Source organism: Prionailurus viverrinus, chromosome C1, assembly GCF_022837055.1.
Source record: "Prionailurus viverrinus isolate Anna chromosome C1, UM_Priviv_1.0, whole genome shotgun sequence".
In the NCBI taxonomy this organism is placed as follows: Eukaryota; Metazoa; Chordata; class Mammalia; order Carnivora; family Felidae; genus Prionailurus; species Prionailurus viverrinus.
The window spans coordinates 75,794,492-75,812,094 of record NC_062568.1 but is presented as its reverse complement, the minus strand read 5'-3'; the positions used below and the strand labels follow the sequence as shown (position 1 = coordinate 75,812,094).

At 38.5% G+C, this 17,603-nt stretch overlaps 1 non-coding gene across 1 annotated transcript; it reads left to right on the top strand.

Annotated features, from left to right (window-relative positions):
• The first annotated feature begins 14,843 nt into the window (after positions 1–14,843).
• LOC125174225 (U6 spliceosomal RNA) lies at positions 14,844–14,948 on the top strand. The gene has a single exon (XR_007155347.1). It is a non-coding gene; the product is annotated as a U6 spliceosomal RNA (small nuclear RNA).
• Positions 14,949–17,603: the final 2,655 nt, after the last annotated feature.

The window sequence follows — 17,603 nt, the reverse complement described above, 5'->3', positions numbered from 1 at the left end:
TAAGTTTCTCCTCAATTTCAAAGCTTCTGTAGCCTGGATCTTTACCAATGCCCAGTGTCTGGGAAGAGCAACAAAATTCCAGAGAAAAATATTTTCTTGATACTAAGAAAAAATAAGGTCAGTGGTCTGACCCATGTGCTGAGGACCTGAACACCAGAATTTCCCTTGGTCCTATTCATGTAGTTGGAAAATGATTCTTTGAATATAGAGAATTTGGGAGAAGACGCTACCTTGGAATGGATTGCCCTTAGATTAAATTTCCAGTATTGAAATCTTTTGGGCCTGGGCAAAGACTTGCGCTAGTGGAAGTGACTAAATATGAGTTTCAGACCCAAACAATTCTGCTTCAGGTATGAATGACACACACTGACATGCTATTGAGACATGGCAGATCTCTTTTGTCTGGGTCTTTAGATGCTGGCAGTTCTCTAGTTTGTTGACAACAGTTGTGATAAGATGGGCAGGATGCCCTCCGTTGCAGCTGGTCTGAAGAGTTGGCTGATGTTCTCCAAATCCAGGATGGTGTGTGGGAATCACATTCCAGGGGTGATTGGGTGCAAACAGGACAATATCTTTGGATACATGTAAGTACCCCCTGGGTAATACTTGGAAATACTGAAGGGGGATATGTCTGTAGGGGAGGGAGACTGGGTTGTCTGCTAATCTGAACTAGTGGCTACTAACTGATGCACTCTGGAGCAAATTATTCCTAAACCACATTGTGAAATAGGATACTCCAGATACATTTTTCATGGTGGGAGTTTTGAAGGTACAAAAAATGCCCTGCAGAGGATCTAAAGTAACATTTTCCAAAGAAGACATACAGATGGCAAACAGGTACATGAAAAGATGCTCAACATTACTAATCATCAGTGAAATGCAAATCAAAACCATAGTGAGCTATTGCCTCACACCTTTAAAATGGTTACTATCAGGGGTGCCTGAGTGGCTCAGTCGGTTAAGCATCTAACTTTAGCTCAGGTCATGATCTCACGGTTCACAAGTTTGAGCCCCACGTTAGGGTCTGTGCTGACAGCTCAGAACCTGCAGCCTACTTCAGATTATGTGTCTCCCTCTCTCTGCCCCTCCTCTGCTTGCGCTCTTTCTCAAAAATAAATAAAAATATTTTAAAAATTAAAAAAATAAATAAAATAAAAATAAAATGGCTATTACCAAAAAGACAGGGAATAAGTGTTGGCAAGGATGTGAAGAAAAGGGAACCCTTGGGTACTGTTGGTGGGAATGTAAATTGGTGCCGCCTCTATGGAAAATCGTATGGAGGTTCCTCAAAAAATTAAAAATAGAATTATCATGTGATCCAGCAAAGCCACTTCTGGGTATTTATCCAAAGGAAACAAAAACAAAGACATGCTCTCCCATATTCATTGAAGCATTATGTACAATAGCTAAGGTATGGGAACAACCAAAGTGCCCATGGATAGATGAATCGATAAAGAAAATGTGGTATATATACAATGGAATATTATCCATTCATACAAAAGAAGGAAATCGTGCCATTTATGACAATATAGATGTATCTTGAGGGCATTATGGTGACATAAGTCAGACAGAGAAAGAAAAATATCGTATGAGCTCTCTTATATGTAGAATCTTAAAGCAAACAAACAAACAAACAAAACAAAACAAACAAAATGAACTCATAGATACAGAGAACAGATTGGTGGTTGCCAGAAGCAAGGGGTGGGAAGTGGACAAAATGGGTGAAGGAGGTCAAAAGTTACAGATGTCCAGTTATAAAATAAGTAAGTCCTGGGGATGTAATGTACAACATGATGACTATAGTTAATAATACTGCATTATAAATTTGAAAGTTACTAACAGAATAGATCTTAAAAGCTTTCATGATAAGAAAAAGAACTGTAATTATGTGTGGTGATGGATGTTGACTTATTGTAGTAACCATTTCACAATACATACAAAAATCAAATCATTATGTTGTATACCTGAAACTAATATAAATATGTTAATTATATCTCAATTAAAAAAAATAACTGCTGTAGATTGGGGCACTCTCCTATAAATTTTGAGGAAAAAAAGAATATCTGATAGCCAGGAAATGTGACTATTGATTTAGTCCCTAAGCAATGAAACAGGTTTCTGATTTGTCGGGAATTCCAGAATATTGAATAGAATGAAAACAACCCACACAAGCAAACCTGGGTGGGATTTGACCTGAATCACGAAGACACTGGCAGATAGTGAACAGTAAGTAAATAACACCCACTGCCTAGCAGACAATATGGCTTACTGGAGTTACGGTAAAGTGGCAAGTAATTAAAACTCATTTCTGACAAGCATGGATGCCCCACAGGAAGGATATTTTCTGGACAGCTGGCCACATAAACCTGGAGACTGCTTTCACTAAATGACAAGCTGATAAGCTTATTCAACAATAAAGTCCTTCCTTACGAGCCATTTCCACTGAATCACAATCTGAATTTTTTGTTTATTTGTTTCTTTGTTTTGGTGATCCCTGATTTAAAACCTTTCCTAGCAAGCAAGTCACTAAAGTAAATAGTTTCAGGACATGGGAGAAGAAAGGGAATAGAGCATCCAAAGACTCTGCCTATTTATGGCAGGATTGAGCCGGTCCCTCATGGCCATGGACACTCTCTATAACCTGCTATGTTCCACACCTTCACAAGCATGAAGAATCAGTCTAGTTTGTTTTCATAGTTGACTAATGTAGCAGCAGGGATTCCAAATATAGAAGGGATTTACTAACTTAACTCACTTCCTGGTATTACCAAGCATTGAAACTTGCAATTACCATTGACGTATGGTTAAGTTTTGACTATGTAGCCTTTGTCTTCCACCCTTCACTTCCTTCTAGCCCAGTCCTTATCATCATCAATATGATGTGATTCCACTGTACATTGACCACCTCCCTTTTTGGCAAGTGTGGTGACAAATATAGCCATCACATTGAAGGTGAAGTGACCCATTGCGAAAATTAGGTCACACATGGGGTATCCATATCATAAACACATGCAACCTGGACATTTTTTTAGACAATGTTGTTTCTTTTATTTTTTGCCTGTGTAAATCTTTCATAAAGCCTTGATTACTTTCTGCCCTTGCCTCCTCCTCCAGAGTGTCACATTTAGGGAAGCATCCCCCAATGTGGAATTGTCAAGCATTAATAGAATTTCTCTCAAGATTATCAGAGTTTCCATTATACTGGCTCATGTCAATCTTATTAATCTATCTCATTTTCTGTTTTTTGGCAGCCCCACCGCCAGAGTCTCTTCTTCCTTCTTCCACCCCACAGCATTCTCTTCTCCTTTCCATCTACCTTGCCATCTTGAGTTTCCATGCCCCGACTGCATGTTATCATGTGAGCCCACATTCCCAGGCTCCTCCTCCATGCAGTCAGCACAGGGTAAACTTTCTTGGTGGTAGGAGAAGTGAAGTACTCAGAGGTGAGGAAAGATATGAACCCCATTCAAGCTAATAATTATTATCCTGTGATACTTGGGTGGGATCTTAGGTATTATTTTGTGGGTAATGTTGTAGAGAGTTTTTTGTTCATATAGGTTTGGGCCAAATTATTAAAGATACTTTGTAACAATTATTAGTTTCTAGGTTTTCTCAGAATATTTGCCTTTTTATAAGCCTACCCTTAATCTTAGGAACTATATCATACCACAGGAGTACAAGATACTGTATTTCTTTTGTCCTATACGTTTTCGCACTAGTTTTGCTTCTGAGTTGTTTTGGTTTAGAAAAAAGAGTTGTAATCCTGTCTCCTTTGGAAATACCTCTTCCAACTTTGCTCCTTCTTTTTCACTTTGCTGGGTCCCATGGTTGCTAACTGCATGCTTAGGTCACATAATGCAAATCATTCCCTTAACGGCTATAGATTTCACATGGAGAACTCAGACATATGTTTCCCATTTTTCTCCCTTTTATGCCGCATACTTGTGCTGAATAGTTTTATTGGTAATGGGGGAGATGCCAGAATATTTACAGGATCATGGTCATGGGAGTGTGCTGTTATTTGGACTATGTCTGGATAATGCCAACATAATCAATCAAAACGGAAACATTTGGTCAGTTAAGCATTTTTTAAATGATTAGCATAAGGTGAACAGCTTTGAATATTTAACTAACCTTACACTTATTTTGAGGGGATACAGAAACAAACTTAGCAGAGTACCCTGTGAACGCTTCTACTTATAAAAAATAAGGGAAACTTGTTGGAATTTTGTGTAGTTGCAACATCAACGGGGGTCTGCATCTAGTTCTGCCACTGCTATTCTGAAAGAGACACAAACAGATCATTTAACCATGCAGATCAGCTTCCTCCCACTTTAAAATGAGCATTGCTTAATCCTATTTTTTTAGACATCGCTGGGAATATAATGAAAGCTATCAACCCTGTCCTCAGTACATACATATAAGAACTTTGCAAATGATTCCAAAATAATATAATAACTTCAAACTCAAAATCTTCCGCACACTTCTTAGGGTTTTGCTAGGAACTCTTCGGACAGATGATCTTTAAAGACTTGTTCATTTTGAAATGTTATGATTCCAGGAATTTTCCCTTTCCAAAGCTGAAGGGCTGGTCTACCCCTACCTGTTCGCCCAGCACAAGTTTTCTTGGTGCTCATTACATAGGAGTTGTGGATATGCTGAAACATTAGATCTTCTTCCCATATTAGCAATGCTTCTGTATTCATGAGCTTCTATTAGTGAGGGGAAATCTTAAACAATCAGGATATATTTTAGTCCTTGCTAACAACCATCCAGGAGTGACTGACAAGCACCACCTTCTGGAGAAAATGTGTAGTTAAATGTCAAAGTTGATGATCCTTGACACATCTAGGCATTCTCAGTTGCCCAGGGCCAAATCTCTTCCCTGCCTTCAGCACCAGTTTTACCCCATATTTCTAGAGAAACTCTCATGTCCATTCATTAAAACCAATGGTGAATCTATATTTTGTCTCTGGGAGCCTTGAAAATGAAGTCTGAAAATTAATTCTGCCCATTGGAAGAGTTCTACTTTTCATTAAAAATGTCACAGCAAAATTTCAGATCATGTTAAGACATGGGCTGTAGGGGTGCCTGAGTGGCTCAGCTGGTTGAGCATCTGACTTCGGCTCAGGTCATGATCTCACAGTTTGTGGGTTCGAGCCCCACATCGGGCTCTGTGCCGATAGCTCAGAGCCTGAAGCCTGCTTCAGATTCTGTGTCTCCCTCTCTCTGCCCCTCCCTGCTCACACTCTGTCTCTCTCTCTCTGTCTCTCAAAAACAACAACCACAAAAAAACACTTAAAAAATTTAAAAGAAGACATTGGGCTGTTGTTCTGATTAGAAGCTTTATGTAGAATGACTTACGTACAACTTATTAAAATGTTGGTGAAGTAGTTTAAAGTGCTTACCCAGAGTAAATGGGGAAGGATTAAGAAAAGAACACACAGTCTTGGATGTAATAATGATGAATTAATGAAAACAATGCTCCATTCTAGCCCCATGCATAATGAAGCATCAAAAGAGTATTTGGTTTAGAAGATTTGCTTTAAACATGAAAAATACATTTTTTTAAAAAAAAATAGGTACCTTTTTATACGTGCTTTGATTTTAATCACAAAATGCAAAATTTTTAAATAGCAGAATTGCCAGAAAATTGAACCATCCATGAATATCTTTATTATAACTCATAAAACTTAATTTTCTATTATAATTCTTATAAAACTCTTTTTGTCTCAATTTTTTCTCTGCTTTCCTAGGGTCAGACCAATGCTGATGTGAAACCATTTATCTTATAGGAATTCCTAACAGAGTTCTGTAAGTTTCTTCTGTTGCCAAATTGACAGACCCTAATCCCATTTACACCTTTTTGTTTTTGATCCAGACAAGCAAGAATGATTATGTTTCCTGAGAAATTAAATTCTTTAAAGCTCATTCACAATGCATCTTAGAAAAGTTTTGCGAGTTGAATCAGCAAGTGGAATATTCCTTCAGGCCTATCATATCCCCAAACTGGGTTGGTTTTCCAAGGAGATAAATTGAGTACAATAAAGTTTACTGTGGAGGAGTTGCAGAAACAAACCCTTGGAAATATAGACTCTGAACATATTAATGTATTTCCCCTGGCATTTTTAATGAGAAAGTGGGCGTTGATTGTTTATTCCCAGACAAAATTTCTATGTCCTATACCTAAAAATCCTCAGCCTGCCAAGTGTTTTGCTCTTCCCAAGGGGCTATTAGTCATTCCATAGAATTATATTTATTTTTTTAACTTGCTTTCCAGATGGACATATGCATTGTTTCATTAAAGCCAAATGTGGTTTATGAAATTTGAGAATAATAATTAATCATGCCAATGAGAGCACTTGAGTGAGGCTGACTGAGGACATTTTCAGAAAAATCAATAATAAAAGTAGAAGTGGCTACCATTTTGAGAGGTACTTAACTCTATTCCAAGCATTTTTATGTATGAATGTATCTTAACTACATATTGCACAGTAAATATTATTGTTCCCATTTTATAAAAGGAGAGATGAGCCCATGAGAGATATTAAGTGAATCCAAGTCTGTCCAGTCTAGAGTCTGTGTACTTTCCATTCTGCAACACTGCCTCTTGAAGTTAAGTATTCAAACTTGGCCATCTTAAAGCCTTACTAAACTGCATGGGTTCTCTATAACTGATAATGGAAAATAAAGAATTATTAGAATTTGACAAAGTTTGTCCATTAATAATATTCTGTCTTTAAGTAATATGCCTTTTTAGTAGATGACAGATAACTTTTAATCAGTACTATTTGCCAACAACCTCAGGTTTTGTGTTTCTCTTTGTTTGTTTTTTTTTTTTTTTTTGGTGAAAAACCATAAACATAAACACACACCAAGACATGACTTGTTGTATCCTTAGGAGTCCATTTAGAACTACCTTTTGAAAAAGTATGATGACACAAAGGGAATCATAAGTACAACTAAACTGACAGGGTCTCATGCATAGACAATGAAAAGAACAAAGCAAAGGCTGATAAACCAATCCAAGCCACAGCATTGGTTCAAGACAATGAAAGCAATGACAGAGATATTTTAAGTCATTTCAGAGAAAGGAAAATGCCTTACGTCTATTGGGAAGGTAACCTCCAGCAGAAAGAAATCCTTGCCATACTCCTGTTATCATGCACCTGGGAGAAGTGTTGATTATTACTCCAGGGCCAATTGTGGAGGTTGTATTATTTTAAAATAGAGACCTGGCCAAAGAGAAGGAAATCGGCAGCATGCCAATAGCCAGTCTAGCATTGGGTGCTCCTGAGAAGAAACAGATGTAAACACAGAAAATTGTTCAAATTTGCCAGCAGAACCTATCAGTCCATCAGCCAGCAGTCAAAGTCTAGAAAATAACCAGAAATGCTTTCCTATAAACAAAATGAACTGGAAAAAGGATGGGAAATTAACATCTATGTTTGAAATTGTTGAAAAAAAGGAGAAGATGTGCTACACATTCATGCAGAACAAAGACACGTGTCAAAGACGCAGCATGGTGAAATCTGCAGAGAGGGGCCAGGTGCAATGCCGTTCTGTGATGGGATTTGGGGCTGGGACCATACAGACTTGAAGGGGAGAGTGTGTGAAATTAATAGGCATCGATGCCAGAATCATTCACACACTTCATCACAAACAATGAGGAAATTTTACTGAAATGCATCCGTGGGAATGGCCTGTAAAACCTCAGTGTGCCTGTTTCCAAGTTAAGAACACAGAATGTTCACCAACTAGAAAACAAAAATACATTTTTTGTTGGGATTTTTCACGCTAGAACATTGTAGGTTTCAGTTTCAAGTTTACTGCTCAAAGACTGCCTTAGGTGTTCTGCTTTGGTTCTACCTACATGTTTGGAATTGCCAGGATTCCCATGGAGCCTTGGTTAAGGGAGAGAAAGATTAACAAGCTTTTTTTACTCACTGCTTAAAATTCAAAAGAATAATTACTTGATAAAGTTAAACAGCAGCACTAAAGAGCACTTTAAAAAGATGTTATAAAAATGTAACTAATAAAACCGGATCATTCTGTGACCTATCTCAGCATGTGTCATACACAAAAGAAACATCTCAAGAGGTATTGAAAAGCAATTGGAAACACAGGGAAGTCTCATGAGGAGAGAGCAAAGAGGTCTGCCATTCACAATACAAAACCAAAACTTCCTAACAATTCTTTCCCAAGAGTTCACAGAGCAGAACTGATGCCCTACATAGTTTTCTCCACACAAAATCAGACTTCCTCTTGCCCCATTGAGCTGGTGTTGGCCCTTCTCTCCCCATCTTCCCTTTATGCTTTCTCACTAATTTACACCCAGGACCAAGAATATTAATTATTCTTCATAATGAAATGTCATATGACTCCTAAAGGAAATTAGTTTAGTCTTTTCAGCTATGTCAGTTCTGCATCAGTTTACACCAGATTTGAACAGCAGAAGGCCAAGAACAGCATGACCTCTTTTGGTGGAAGGACATTATGAATATGCATTTATTAGTGATTTTTTTTGTCTCTGTCATATAAAGACTTAACCAAATGTTTAGAGAGGTCATGGTACTTTTTTCCAGTAATCTCTAAATTATCAATTACTACTTAATATATCCTTCATTCTGATTCACATTGAATCTTTGAGTCAAACCTTTACTAGATATACTTGATTCACATAGATTCAACCCTCTGACATTTCTTATGATGTAAAATTATTATGTGCATTTTCTAAAAGCACTCTCACTCATTGTAGGCACTTTAGTTACAGTAAGAGATGATTGAAGACCCCTAATAAGAACCCAGATTATCTAGTTTTCAATTCAATGCTGGTCTCTATTTAGAGTTAGCTGAGAAGAGATGTTGGTGACAGAAAGGGCAGAGGGATGGATCATAAAATCAGGGATGGTAGACACCTGAAAGGGAAGGCCTGAATGAAATAGGTAAGTGTGCCTTCCCAGACTTGCTTGCCTCACATCATTTTTCTGGCCCTTCCCTCCTCTGCTCTCTCCCTAGGGAGGCTCACTCCATAGGGATAGACTTCTCAAGCTCTCTCACATGCTGGTTAGTGGCCAATGGAAGTCATTGGTGGAAAGCTGGAGAATAGAAGGAAGAGAGAAACCAGAGCATGATTTCAGGCAACAAGTCATTTGGTGCCCAGACTTGACTAGAACTAACAAGAGGCCTTCTGTCATTTTGATTCACCCTACTTTGAGTGAATATGTACATATTTTGCTGAATTTGATTATGGAGTACTGCTGCCCCTGATCCTACGGGGGGTGTGCCATAATCTATGATGTGTCTCATCACATCATATGAAATGTGATCACATCATCAATTCATATGAAATATGAAAAATCATGAGCTCTGAAACTTACCTGTTCCAAGAAGTTTCAAGTAAGGGATTGTAGACATGTAGTTTGCAAATTTTGTGTGAACTTCAATTCACACAAAAATTAGAAATGTAATGGGACATAACTTTTCCTGTTGTCTTGAATTTTCAGAGATAAAAATACAGTAGCCTAAAGCAGATACTAAACCACCTCTGCAGGACACACACTTGGAGACTGTAATACTTATTCTGCCAAGATCAGCCCTCATCTACCTCCAGTCTATAGAAGATATGGCCAAGAATTCATTCGGGGGCTAAAAGGCTTAATGATAAGACTTTAAAGGGGTAATTATTGGTGTACTGAACATTCATCCTTCCCCACTCATGGAGGACATCAGGGGCACTTAACCCTTCATCTTGATCCAGGTGAGGGATGGCTTCAGGAGGAACTCTGAGAGAATCTGACCTATGAACACATAGAAGAAGTGAGGACTGGAATTTGACTCTTTCCAAAAGAATGTCAGGGGCACCTGGATGGCTCAGTCGGTTAAGTGTCCAACTCTTGATCTCAGCTCAGGTCTTGATCTCAGGGTCATGAGTTCAAGCCCCACATTGGACCCCATGCTGGGCATGAAACCTACTTAAAAAAAGAAGAATAAGAATAAGAAGGAGGAGGAGAAGCAGAAGAAGCAGAAGCAGAAACAGAAGCAGAAGAAGAAGAAGAAGGTCAATGAACAAGGCTATATCTGGAGTTTCTTCTTTTTGGTGGCAGAGGGAAGGGACAGATTTGAGGTAAGACAAGCCTATACTTCCACAACTGAAGGGCAAAGATAAAATTTTCCTTGTGGCCCAGATGCCAAACTTTGGGAAGGGTGTCCTTGAGAGGGACTTTGAGGGCTGAGGACACCGGTGGAAGAGAGAAGGACTATTCGAAGCCTGAGGGCTGCCAGCAGGTAAGAGGATGAGTCATAAAAATACCCAGGTGAAACTCATCTTCGAATATCATTGCATCTAGAAGTCTCCAGTGAAACTTTTCAGTCACATAAGACCCTTTCTAATCCTACACATTTTATTGACCCTAAAAAATAGTAGATAAACATGGAGTATTTAGCAAGGATATCAAAGAGAGACTAAATATATGGTTTTTTTGGCAAGTCTCTTAGCTTAAAGGAGGCCCAGACAAGGCAAACACTTAACATTGAAGGCAGGGATAAAGCAGTATTGCTCTGGTTTAGGCATTTTAACATTAGAAGCAAGAAAAGATTACTCATTTCAAGGAAGGCATGTGAATAAGTGATTACATACCATAGGCCCCCTCTACTCAGTGTATGTGGAGGCTGCCTGCAGCTCTGTGTTGAGGAAGATTGTGAGTGGGAAGCTGTGCGATGACCACCTGGGCTCAGTGGTGGAGGCAAATATGCCATGTATCTGTCATCTGTAGTTTAGGGAAATGGTGCAAATGGACTTGATATTCTCTCTCTGCCCTGTGAGAGCCTTTTGAGTGAGTATGGGAGAGGGGCTAACACGTTGTAGGTATTCAGTAAATTTTTGTTGAATGAAAATAACATGACCAGTGGAGCAAATCTATGTACCCCATGTTCTAAAGGATTCTTTGAACACCTGACCACAAGCTTTTGATTTATCAATTGAATAACCATAACTACCAACAGTATAGCATGCATAAAGTTCAGATAGGTCCTGTTGAGTAGAGACCCATGTTTCCCCAGACTAGACTCTCTAGAGGAGGTATCACTAAAGGACAATTACTAACTTCCTGACCATGATTTACCTATAAAGCTGGCCCTGTGATTTACCAATAAAATTGGCCTAGTATTTAGACAGTCTCTAAGACAAGGCAACCAAGGTTGGTTCTTAGACTAGAAGCACATGTGGTGGTTGAGCTTCCTTAAAACCTCATCCTTGGGGTGCTTGGCTGCCTCAGTCAGTAGGAAATGTGACTTTTGATCTTGGGGACATGAATTCAAGCCCCGTGTTAGGTGTGGACACTACTTAAACAAACAAACAAACAACTTCACCTTTTATGGCTACCACCAGCTTACTTTTGGGTGCTTGGGAGCCTCTATCCTCTAATTTACATACTGATAGAACAGTGCCCTTGGCATGGCTAGAAGTACCTAAAGGGACAATTTCTTTCTCTCTAATCCATCCTTACCCAGTCATCACATTTATCTCCCTAAAATACTGCATTGTCTATATTTCTTCCTGCTTAAAAAGTATTCAATAGCTGTTCATTGCTTAGCAAATAAAATCCAAAACTCTGTCAGTTCTTCAAAGGTCCCTATGAATGATATTGGCTCAACCTGCTTTTCCAGTCTGAAATTCTGTTCCTCCTGTCCCATCCAGGTGTAGTCATTCAACACTCCCTGAGTATTTCTTATGCCTCTCCTTTCTTTCCTTGGCTCATGATTTTCCTGTTATCAGAAGTATGCTGCCTCCTTCCACCCATCATTTGAAGCCTATCTCTAACACTGTCTCCTTCAAAGCGTTTTTCACACTCAAACCCACTGGCATCCACAAATCAGAAATTAACTCTCCTTTAGTTAGTGTCATGTTTTTTATATAAATTATCATATATTGTCTTATATTTTAGGAGGAAAATGGCCAAGCTCCCTACAAAAAATTTTCATCTTAAGGGCACAAGCCATGTTTTATTTTTCTTTATGTAGTCTCTTATACTTGGTGCAAAAAGGGTTGTATATAGGGTAATGATTAAATATTTGAAGAGTAACTTAATGTTTAGATGCTAAAAAATGTTTTAGAATTAGATAGCGGTAGTTATTGCACAATATTTTGAATGCAGTAAATGACATTTTTACTGTCTCTTTTAAATGGTTAATTTTATGTTGCTGAAATTTCACATCAATAAAAATTTGTTAAAAGAATGAATTGATTGAATGAATGATTATACCTTCCTAGCACTTGGCTGACAAATTAGAATCACTTCTTTCTCTCTGCTTCAATTTTGCAGAGGAGAGCAATATGAACATGTAATTGTATTTCCATATCAGCAGCATGAATATGTTCTGTAACTAACTTCTCCCAATTTCTCTATCTTCTCTACCTTTGCAGAGTGGTGTCTTCCACAACCCGACAGCTTCTGATCCCGTGTGAATGGATGGGATTATTCTCTATATTCCCCATCTTCAACCTGACTAAAACAAGCCTCACTAGCCTCCAGTCAGACAATGTGAGGGAGAAACTCACCATCTAACATAAAAATGGAGAATAAGTTTGAGGCTATCTGCATCTTTCCTTAGTTTGAAAGAAAGTTAATCCCAGAATTTATAGACAAAGTACTTTCCCTTAGCTACAAGTACAAATCATTGTCAATTATACAACCTCCTCAATAGAAATGCATTCCAAGAGTATTTTATCTTTTAAAGCAAAAGACATTTTAAATGACATTTAAACACAATGTCTAATATGGCTTAAACAAAGATTTTGAGTGGAACCATTTCATCAGCATTGACATTTCAGCCACCATGAGTGATTCTCCTTCGAATGTTGATGGAATTGATAAACCCATGGTTTCCACCTCCAGTTTCTCCCCTTCCAATATACCCTGCAAAATGTCACCAGATTTATCTATCTCACACACTCCCATATCCAGAAACATTACTATCCACTAATTGTTTACTTTAAAAAGCCCTAACTCCTTAGGTCAATGGTTGTTAATGTTGGCTACACATTGGCGGATTTTTTACATATGCCTGGACCATCTGAATTAGAAGTGGTACACAATGAGGCCCAGGTGTAGGTATTCTTTTTAAGGCTCTCCAGGTGATTCTAATGTACAATTGGTGTCAAGAACCACCATCTTGGATAACTTCAGGAGCTTCGGATTGGAAATGGCAGGGGCAGAAGTGTGGGATGTAGGATAAGAAATGAGCAAGCAAGAAAAAGAAGCCAGTCATAACTGAAGAAAATTGAGCCCATAGAGATGTTTCTTGCGGATGCCATTGTTATGAGGCAGATGGAGTTTTTACTCTCTGAGTACAAGTAGAAAATAGCTGCACACCAGCACTTGCCAGTTACAGTCCCTTCTCCAGCTCTCTTTTACATCTGATTCTGGCAGAAGTGCCAGCAATGCAGCCCTCTGCAGTTGCCCAGTGTGTCCTGACAGGCCATTCTTTCATTCTGGGGTCCATGTGTCCCACCCCTGCCCCTTTCTAGGGGATTGGACCTCTGGCAGGCACAAAACAAGAGTGAGGTTATTGGCTGGTAATTTTCCTCCTGCATAAAGATAAAGAGGGCAACAGTGTTTTATCTGCTGTAACTACTCAACAGGCTCTTTCTTCCCTGGGGCAGGATTAGGTAAAATTTGTGTCACATAGTTTACCCGCCAGGATGTCTGTCCCAAAGTGGAATGGAGAATCTTGAAGGATATAAATGATACTGCTGCAATGGCAGACACATCTGGTGCCCCCAACTCCTTTTAGGAGGCATTCATGTCTAGGTTTTGCTACAAGACCTAGGGTGGGCTTTATCGAAGCACTTTATGACTGTGCTTTTGAAAATGTTTCCCTCTAGTCATCATTATGAGGTTATGTATTAGGTAATGTCTTGAAAAATGGCCAGAGGGCTAAAGTGTCAGCTTTACAGCTCACATACCTGAAAATAACAATGTTGGTTTATTATTTTTATTCGACAATATCTTTGGAATGTCTCATAAACAGAAATTAATAGTGACAACTCTGTCTCTGTACACAACCCTACCAACACATAATGCTAAGAAAAGCCAAGGCCACTAACTGAATACTTTCAAGAATTCCTCTCCCTATTATCCCATTCAAGGTACACTCCTGGCCTTTTTTGTCTCAGCCATCAGAGTCAACTTCAGTTACCCAAGGTTCACTAAAATCCACAGATAATCCTCCACTTAAATATTTTTTTAAAGAATTGCAACCTCTCTTCCCATCTTATCTCCTATAAAAATTTCCAATAAGCAAGAGAGATATGAGTTGGTATATCCAGCCCCAAAGACAAAAGACTGGCCGGGAATGTGAGAATGTTGGCAAAGAAATGACTGAAACATTTTGAAATCACATCTATATTTTTAATTGGTAACTTTTCTTTCTTTTTATTTACACTTTCACATGTGTGAGCCAATTATAATTGCTATTTTTTTGGGAATTTAAGAAGTTATTAATAAATGAAAAGACAATATAATGTCTGCACAATCTGGATTTAAAAAACATTAATTTGCGGGGGAGGGGCACTTGGGTGGCTCAGTCAGTTGAGTGGCCAACTCTTGACTTGGGCTCAAGTCATGATCCCAGGGTTATGATCACGCTTCCCCTTGGGCTCCACGCTGGGAGTGGAGCCTACTTGAGATTCACTCTCCCTCTCCTTCTGCCCCTCTCCCTAGCTTGCATTCTCCTCTCTCTTTCTCAAAAAAAAAAAAAAAAAAAAAAAAAAAAGTATTAATTTAGATTGGTCTTATACAGAAATCGCTCCAGGAAGCATTACCTTCAAACATAAAGTTTGAATGCTCGTTTGGCAGCACGTCTAACTAAAGTTGGAATGACACGGAGAGCATTAGCATGGCTCCTGCACCAGGATGATATGCAAATGCAAAGTTTGATCACTTTTCCAGACGAACACATTCCAGACTTTTTAAACCAACCAGTATTAATCAACAAAATAGAAATTAAGCATATACTATATACAAAACAATATTCCATATTTTAAAAATATAAAGTAGTATCTCTATAGTCCTAGATTCTGTAATTGAGTATATACCTATATATGTGATTTCCTTGGGCTCTCAATAAAACAGTGATAATGCTCTTCTACTAATCAAATTACTCATTTTCATGAATGTCTGCTGGAGGTTAGGATTTTAGGTTATATTCTCTTTTTCTATACCCAACGCCTCATATAAGTAGTTGATTCACATGAGGTAATTAATATATGTTTGTTGAATAAATAACCACTCATATAATGTATGTATACCTACACACATATATCTATGTATAATAGATACATGTATGCAATACATATATATGTATATGTACTATAGATATATAGAAACACACACACACATACACACAAGATATTGATTATTTGTTTTTGTGAAATTTGGTGTGTGTGTAAAATTAGAAGGAAGTAAATGACAAGTGTAGTGTAATATTTCCATCATTCCAGTGTTGAGATAATAAAGCCATGCCCAATTTGTCCTGTGATGTTATAGGACAAGTGGTAACTTGTAAAATATGTAGGTGGGAACTGGTTTGGTCAATATTTCAATTGAATTTCTGGAATAATAATGATCTTTCTTGCATTTTTCTGGACACCCCTTTAAAGAGTTTTTCCACGAAGCAGGTTTTGGGACAGCTGCTTTCACACGTGGTCCTGAGAAAACTGTATTGAAAAGAAAGATAACTTCCACCCAAATATCTATTGCTGTATTACACAGAAATGTACAGTAAAACATGTGATATATTATTACCTGAATTATATATTCCAAGGTCCAAAGGCTGAAAAAAGAGGCTTCAATCTATTTTTTCCAGCATGCTTGAAGGCAAATGTCCTTTAAAATTTGCACATCATGGGAATGGAATGTGCTCAGGGATCAGCTGAAAGTTTAAAAAACATGAGAACTTTGCAGCTGTGGCTACGGGCTTAGGCTCAGCAGGAGAGGACAGGTCCCCTTCTGGGCCATTCTATAAGTTCCGATGAGTTCCCCAGGGAGTCACAGATAATACTCCTTGTCCTGACAAAGCCATATGCAGATTTTGAGCCAAACTATGCAGGTGTACAGTAATAAGATCTTACATTTGCATAGCACAACAGATTATATTGTGCTATATAATCTTTTGAATTAGGCAGAAAGCTAATTGTCTCTAGGTTATAGACAAGGAAACCAAACTTTGGTGAGGGTTAGGGGTATGAGATAATAGAAAACACATAACTGGTCTCTGTTCCTAGTTTCTGACAGAGCTCCTAAAACCGTTGTAATTTCCTAAGTGATAAGAGCACAGGGACCATCCTTTGTTCTAATGTTTGGTCTTTCCTGACACAGGGCTCCTGGTTCCTGACACAGGGCTCCTAAGTCCCTTGGAATTTCCTTGATGATAGGGGTCTCTTGTTCTAATGAGGTGACTCTGAGTAGACTCCTGGATGGCATTGATCAACAGAAAGACCAAGCCATGATTAGAGGCTTGGAAAAAAAAAAAAGAGGCTTGGAACTTCCAGCCACACCCCCACATTCTCCAGAGAGGGAAGCAGGGTTGGAAAAGACGTTCATGATAGATCATGTTTACATGATTAAGCCTTCATAAAAATCCCAAATGTATGTGGTTGGAAGTGAGTCTGCTTCCGGGTTGGTGAACACACGGAGGTGCCGGGAGATGGCATGGAAGTTCTAGGTCTCTTTCTACCGACCTTGCTCTGCATCTCTACCATCATATGTATCTTTTTATCATATACTTTTATAAGAAGCTTATAAATAGTAAGTAAATTGTTTTATTGAGTTCTGTGAGCCCCTCTAGCAAATTAATCAAATATAAAGAGGGGGTAGTAGGAACCTCTAATTCATAGCTGATCAGTCAGAAGCACAGGTAACAACCTAGACTTGCAATTGGTATTGGAACTGGGGGGAATACTTAACCCCCTTTAACTGGGCCCTTAACATGTGAGATCAGATGTTATCTCCAGAATTGCTTAGTGTGGGAAAAGACCCTGCATAGCTGGCTTCAGAAGTGTTGTGACTGTGGCAGTCACGTGAGAGTAAAGAAGGAAACTGGGAGGGAGACTGGGTTTTTCCTGCTTGAGTGGCTTGCAAGGTCCCACAGCAGAAAGGGGCGAAATTGGAAATAGAACCTATAGATTTGGTCAGATTTCATATAGAGTTCAGAGGATGTAAGTGTTTTCCAGTCCTACTATTTTCTGGCTATGTGACTTTCTTCAAGACTCTCAAGCTCTTTGAACTTGAACAGCCTCATCAATAAAACAGAATAAAAATCTCTCACATTGTTACTCTGGGGGTGAAATAATGTGTGAAAAGTTTTGTTGACAGCAAAATATGATTTAAGGTTTATGTCATATTTACTCTTTTACTCCCCTGAAAATGGTAACAGTATAGTTTTCCAGAAGCATCCTGTTTAAAACAAAAACAAAAACAAAACAAAACAAAACAAAACAAAAAAAAAAACAGGCACAGAATCTGTAATTCTGAAATCCTCAAAACTCTACACCAAAAGTCTTTCTAACTCATATAGCAGCAAAGTCTTACCTGAACTGACAG